This window comes from Mesocricetus auratus, unplaced genomic scaffold, assembly GCF_017639785.1.
Source record: "Mesocricetus auratus isolate SY011 unplaced genomic scaffold, BCM_Maur_2.0 Super-Scaffold_100004, whole genome shotgun sequence".
In the NCBI taxonomy this organism is placed as follows: Eukaryota; Metazoa; Chordata; class Mammalia; order Rodentia; family Cricetidae; genus Mesocricetus; species Mesocricetus auratus.
The window spans coordinates 74157670-74165411 of record NW_024429189.1 but is presented as its reverse complement, the minus strand read 5'-3'; the positions used below and the strand labels follow the sequence as shown (position 1 = coordinate 74165411).

The window sequence follows — 7742 nt, the reverse complement described above, 5'->3', positions numbered from 1 at the left end:
AATTGAAAGGTTAAATCTCCAGGCTTTTGCCTGAGGGATCGCCCTCAGTTGGAGGGTGGGTTGATTTAAATCTCCAGGCTTTCGCCCAATCCACCAAAATCAGGAAAGAAAGGGGAACCTGAGAGATCGCCCTCAGAGATTAAGAGGGTGGATTGGATTAAATCTCCAGGCTTTCACCCAAAACCAAGATAAGGAAAGAAAGGGGACCCTGAGAGATTGCCCTCAGAGGCTGGCCAGCAGGTAAGGATTTGTGAGGGTATATTGGAAAATGGGTACCTCAACTTCTAAGGCTGTATTGATAAAACAGTTAGTAGAATTGTTAAAGACACAAGGTACCAGCATTGAATGAAAGACAGCTAAAGATTTTATTTTAACTTTGGAAAAGACAAGAAGTCCACAATTTTTATACGGGGGGGGGGGGTGTTGAGTGAAGCCTTTTCCTTGTCAGCCACTTTGGTTTTTCCCCATCAGTCACCTGGGCTCTGTCACGTTGTAATCCCCAAATAACACACAAGATGCTGTATTACTTATGAAGCTGTTGGCCTTGCTTGTTTCTTACTGGCTAGCTCTGACTTAAGTATTTACTCCATAATTGTTAATCTAAGTATTTCTCTTACCGGAGAATAGGGTCAGGACTTCTTACCCCTATGGCAGCTACATGATAACTCTTTAAGTTTCTCCTTCCCAGAGTCCTCCTGGACTCCTAGTCTCACCTATCTTGCTTCCCTATTGGCCAACAGTGCTTTACTGGCATATACACAGGACTGCCCCATGGTGGGGGGGGCTTAAAATCCCTGATTGGGAACACGAGCAAGTCTAATATATCAGGCAAAAGTCTGGAGATTGAACTAAAAGACAAGATAGATGTCCAGTCATTTGGGCTAAGACGTCTCTTTATTGTAAAGAGGGAGAAGCCTTATATACAGGCTTACAGCACAGTGGAAAACCCCCAGGTGGAAGAGACCATGTTTTCCTCATGCTAGATGTTGATGTCCGTAAGGCAAGGCTGGGGCAGTAAGCCAGGACTAGAAAACAGGATGCACTTGGTCTGGAAAACAGGATGAACCTGTTGGTTGACCAGTGACTCATAGAGACTCCATGGGGTTTGGGGCACAACACAACATAGCACAATGTCCAGCTTCACTGAAGTGGCTGACCTTGTCCTCAATCAAAACTGTTTCTAAATTAGGCTTCAGTTGCTGAGCCAGCCCCAACTTCAGCTTTCTAATCATCATCGGGAAACAGACATCTCTGTCTGCCTCCCCTCTTGTGAATCTTGCTGGTTGCGGACCTATGGGCCATGGCCTGCAAGTCTCAGGACTGCTGTGACACAGTGTGGCATGCATGCTCTCCAGACCTAGGTCAGAGTAATGTCATCCATACTGCTCACCCTCATTAGTAAGGTACCAATAGAAATGTCTCCAGACATAGCATCTGCCAGCTAAGGGTGTTTGTGCATACAGAACATCTTTCTTGACAGCCATCACTTCTTCCTTAAAAATGAGTTCCTTAAAAATGGTAACCTGCTTCTTCTTCAGCAACAACATCATGGTGACTGCAGGGTCCAAGGCAGAGGTGGGACAGCTATCTCATTGTTTTAAACAATGTTGAGATAATGCATTGAAAAAGATTGATCTTTTCAACAAATAACATGGCAACAATTGAAGATTCACAAACAAAAATAAATAACCTGTCCTACATGGCACCAAATACAAAAATAAGTTAACATGTACCTGACTTGGAAAGATTTGTACACAAACACTTCTCATGTTTTACTTATAGCAGCCAAAACCTAAACACAGACTGAATGGCCACCAGCAAGTGAATGGATTGACAAATTTTAGGATTTTCATACAATGTCATATTACTAAACTGTAAAAAAGTTAATGAAATGTTGATATATATAACATCTTAGAATTTTAGTAACATTATGCTAAATGAAGAAAGACTGTCCAAAAAAGCCATACTGTATTATCCCATTCATAAGAAATGTGGCTGCATGTAAACCTAACAGATAATGATAAGTATCCCATCAGGTTTCAAACTGGGTGGGAGGTTGCCTGAAAAAGACCTCCAAGGAATTGTGTCAGTGATGGGGATGTTTTATGTTCCAGATGGGGAGGATAATTACAAATATGGAAGTTCATTGAGCTTGGAAAAAATACATAAAATGTATTCCATGTAAATTACTCCTTTACAAAGTTGTTTTTGAAGATCTGCTAAGATATATCTTTAAGGAAATTTTGAATTACACTCTTCTAAGACTCGAGGCTTGACAATAAATTTAAACATGATTAAAACCATAAACCTAACATGGTTCTTGCCAAGGAAAGGGGCTATAAAATTTCCTGTGTGGATCAAGATTGGAAAATGTAAGCCTTTCTTCTGAGAATATATTCTCATTTTTGAGTTCTGAATTGCTTAATTCCCTAGGGTTCAAAAGGAATTTTTCCTTCATCCCCAGCTTATGCATTTCTTTCTTTCTGTTACCCCTTTTTCCCCTCCACCTCAATGGGCACTAACATTTCCCACTACATGCTGGAATAGAATGGACGACAACCTAAAAATTTTAATTCATGTGTTATATTTATACAGCTCATAAAATGGCTTGCTATTATTTATATATATGTGTGTATATATATGCATATTTCATTTGTACTTTCTCCAATTTATCAATACATATAAGTATACACAAGGAAATTATATACATATATGCATATGCATAGTGTTTTGTGGGGGGTTTTTTTGGGTTTTTTTTTTTTTTTTTGGTTTTTCGAGACAGGGTTTCTCTGTATTGTTTTGGAGGCTGTCCTGGAACTCGCTCTGTAGACCAGGCTGGCCTCAAACTCACAGAGATCCACCTGTCTCTTCCTCCCGAGTGCTGGAATTAAAGGTGCATGCCACCAACGCCCAACGTGTTTTGTGTTTTCTATACTGATTATCTGCTCTAGTGTAGACATTTGTAGCTGTGTCATCTTTCACTGTAGTGAAGACAATCTTAAGTTTCCCCTGAACACTGACAACTGTCCTTCTGGTTGCACAAAGAGGACATTCTCTAGGTATTACTGGAAATAGAACTCGCTTATTCAGTGAAGTTGTATTTGTATTACTTGCTTAATTTCCAAAAGTACTACACCAGTTTCCATTCCCACAAGCAGTTCATCATGTATTTAAACTTAGCCTTATTGAAACATATTCTATCAATATTGAAATAAAAATTGTTTGGTCTCTGGATACTCCACTCTCACAAGAAAGGAAACAAGGATGCAATTCATTTCCATCACTCTAGGCAGAGGACATAACAGGCTCTTCAGGAGATTTAAGAGTAAACAGATGGGCTGCCTTTCAGAGTTGGGAGGAGCTACCTGGCAGTAACCCACCATCAATGACTGTAACATGAGGTTTTTTTGTGCCGAATAGGTTCTGCCACCACTCAGTCCCAAATGAACACTCAGAGACTTATATTAATTCTAATATTGTTGGATGCTGACTAGGATTTCTTACTGGCTAGCTCTGCCTTAATTATTTGCTATGGTTACCAGACCAAAGTAATCTCCATTCCAAGATGGTTATGGGGTGATTATGCTGTGCCCAGGGAAAGAAGCCGTGCTGCAATGGGCTCGCAGCCTTCTATGTTTTCTTGTGAAGATTTTAGTGCTTAAGCTTTATATGTGTGATTCTTTGTTGCATTCAGTATTTGTTCATTCAGAACAGATCTAACTTTGCCTTTTTCCATGTTAGTCAATAATGCTTTTCACTTTGATTTTTAATGCCCATCTTTTTTATAGTACCACGTCATACAACAAACCCAGTCTGTCTGTGTGTCTGTCTGTCTATATGACGGCAGTACCATTTATATTCATTAATTATTTCCACATGGTCTTATCTTACCAGGGAACGCCAGACTTGCAACTCCTTTGCCTGCTACATGATGACTGCTCCGCGTCTCCACAGAGAAGAGAGCGATTTCCTGTTTGTCCCTGCTTACATCCTGATTCTGCCCAGCTATGTCACTTCCTGTCTGGCCAATAAGCTAATCAGTGTTTTATTCATTACCAATAAGAGAAGAACATTCTCCATTGAATGATGACAGTTCTAAGTATGTCTTCACACTTCATATTCTATATTCATTCAGAAAGCTAAGACCTAAACTACCTGTGAAGCCAAGGACAGCTGAAGCCATGATGGGAATGAAGTCCTAGGATCATAAGTGAATGCTCCTCTAGTTAAACTTAAGATGGTGCTGAGTCATATACTGGAGTGACTAATCTCAAATGCACAGTTGCATTTGTCTTCAGGAGCTTGATGGGAGTCCCCAAGTCAGAAAGGCTGTGAAATAAAATGTCTGATATAAACTTTCAAGCCTTCTTAGTAAGTAGAACCAAAATATTTTAGTGCAATTTCAATTTTTAAAAGAAAGTTTCACAGAGCATGGTCCAAATGCTTCTCACAGTTTTATGGTGGTCAGTTTCGATTGTCAACTGGACCTAATGTAGAATCACCTGGCAAACAGGTTTCAATGTTGGAGTGCATGATCAGGATGACCTATGAACATGTTTATAAGGGATTATTGTTATATGTTTATTGGGGGGAAGACCTGTCCATTGTGGAGCTACCATTCCCTGGTCAGGGTATCCTGAACAGTGTAGAAGAGACATCAGGCTGAGAACAATAATCATGTTAAAAACAAGCAAATACCATTGATGCAAAGACATAACCCTCACCTCTAAAGGAATATTAGTTCATTCTGGAACCAGGTATGAGTGACAGCAGTCAGAGAACACAAATTCAGACGGCCCCAAACACCTTGTTTGGATTGTAGTAACAGGACAATTGTAACCAAGGCCTTTTCAAATACATCAGTGGGCAGGTTATACCTAAGAGGCAAAATCTTTACTATAGACCTTGGACACTCCCTGAAAAAAATTTTTTTGGTTATTCGAGACAGGGTTTCTCTGTGGCTTTGGAAGCTGTCCTGGAACTAGCTCTTGTAGACCAGACTGGTGTTGAACTCACAGAGATCCGCCTGCCTCTGCCTCCTGAGTGCTGGGACTAAAGGTGTGAGTCACTACTGCCTGGCTCCCTGACAATATTCTTCATTTTATGACTGGTGGAAGCTGGGGGTCAATTAGTACATTCCAAAACGTTTCACCTGATATCCACAAGAATGTTAGATCAGACACATAGACAGGTGAGAAATAGCTATTGAGAACATAAAGATAGGTCAAGATAAATTATAATTAGGCTCTGGAACTGTAGCATTCCAACATCTCTACAATTACTGATATCCTAATCAGTTAATCAACCTTATAAAAAGTTTAGTTGTAAGGTATGGTTTATTTCTGGAAATTTTCATTCACAGTACATAGTGATGAGTTCAATGAATGGGAATGAAATGTGTCTTTCCAGGAAACAGGTATAGTGCTTGTGTGTATGTACTAGCTGCATGCCAAAATACAAGTTATCTGAGTGCTGGTATATTTAAAGACATAAAAATCTATGACATCAGCAATGGAAAGAGAGGAGAAATGTGTTTAGTCTTGTTTCTGTTGCTTGGATTATCTGACCAAAGCAACTTCAGGGAGAAAGGGTTAATTTTAGCTCATCATTCCAAGTTATAGTTTATCATGGTGAGGAGGTCGAGGAATCAGGAACATGAAACAGTTAATCAAATTATATCCACAGTCAAGGGCAGAGAACAATGAAATAATGCATGTAAACTAATTAAGAAAAAAGGTTCCCCAAACAGATGAAAGACCTGTATAAAAAAACTTTGAGTCTTTAAAGAAAGAAATTAAAGAAGATACCAGAAAATGGAAAGAAGCTCTTTAATTGGTCGGATCAACATAGTAAAAATGGCAATCTTGCCAAAAGAAATCTACAGATTCAATGCAATCCCCAGTAAAATACCAGCACAATTCTTCACAGACCTTGAAAGAACAATTACCAACTTTATATGGAAAAACAAAAGCCCCAAAACAATCAAACCAACCCTATTCAACAAAGCAATGTCTGGAGGCATCACCATCCCTGATTTGAAGCACTATTATAGAGCTGTAGTCCTGAAAACAGCTTAGTATTGGCACAAAAATAGATAGGTAGACCAATGGAAATGATTTGAACACCCCGATATTAACCCATACACATATGATCTTCAACAAAGAAGCTAAAAATATACAATGGAAAAAAGAAAGCATCTTCAACAAATGGTGCTGGCATAACTGGAGGCTGGCACATAGAAGAATGCAGATAGATACATATCTATTGCCATGCACAAAACTTAAGTCCAAATGGATCAAAGATGTCAACATCAATCCAGCCACACTGTACCTCTTAGAAGAGAAAGAAAGTGGGAAGTACCCTTGAATGAATTGGGACAGGAGACCGCTTTCTGAAAATAACACCAGTAGCACAGACAGTGAGATCAACAATTAATAAATGGGACCTCCTGAAACTGAGAAGCTTCTGCAAGGCAAAAGACACAATCAACAAGACAAAACAACAGCCCACAAAATGGGAAAAGATATTCACAAGCCCCACATCTGACAGAGGACCGATCTCCAAAATTTATAAAGAACTCAAGAAGCAAGTCTCCAAAACACCAAAGGATCCAATTAAAAAGTGGGGTACAGAACTAAATAGAGAATTCTCAATAGAGGAGCCTAAAATGGCCGAGAGACACTTGAGAAAGTGCTCAACATCCTTAGCCATCAGGGAAATGCAAGTCAAAACAACTCTGAGATACCATCTCACTCCCATCAGAATGGCTAAAATCTAAAATACTAATGACAGTTTATGCTGGAGAGGATTGGAGAAAGGGGAACACTCCTCCACTGCTAGTGGGAATACCAACTTGTGAAGCCACTTTGGAGGTCGATATGGATATTCCTCAGGAAAATGGAGATCAGTCTACCACAAGATTCAACAATTCCACTCTTAGGCATATACCCAAAAGATGTACACTCATAAAACAAGGACATCTGCTCAGCTATGTTCATAGCAGCATTATTTGTAACAGCCAGAACCTGGAAGCAACCTAGATGCCCCTCAACTGAAGAGTGGATAGAGAAAATGTGGTACATTTACACAATGGAGTATTGCTCAGCAGAAAAAACAATGGAATCTTGAAATTCGCAGGCAAATGAATGGCAGTAGAAGAAACCATCCTGAGTGAGGTAACCCAGTCACAAAAAGACAAACATGGAATGTACTCACTCACATATGGATTTTAGACATGGAGCAAGGGGTTGCTAGCCTACAATCCCACCACCAGAGCGTCTGGGAGCAGGGAGGACCTTAAGAGAGATATGCATGGTAACCCGGAGAAGGATTATGGGAGGAGATCTCCTAATTGTATTGGGATCTGGGGGGGGGGGGATGGAAGAAAAAGAGGGGGAAAAGAGGAGGGGAGAGGAGGGCACGGGGGGGGGGGGGGAGCAGGAAGGTTGAGCCAGGGTAAGAATAGAGGAGAGAAGGATAAGAGATAGCATAATAGAGTGAGCCATTATAAGTTGGAGGAGAGATCTGGCACTAGTGAGATCTTCACAGATCTACAAGAATGGCACCAACTGGCATTAAGGCTACATTTAATACCCTTCCCTGATAATGAGATTGATGACTACCTTATATGCCATCCTAGAACCCTCATCCAATGGCTGACAGAAGCAGAGATAGACACCCACAGCTAAAAACCGAACTAAACTCCTGGAACCCAGTTGCAAAAAGGAGTGTTGAGCAAAAGA

General features: G+C 40.2%; 1 pseudogene; it reads right to left on the bottom strand.

Moving 5' to 3' along the window:
• Positions 1 to 1140: 1140 nt before the first annotated feature.
• Positions 1141 to 1547, bottom strand: LOC121140298 (annotated as a pseudogene).
• Positions 1548 to 7742: the final 6195 nt, after the last annotated feature.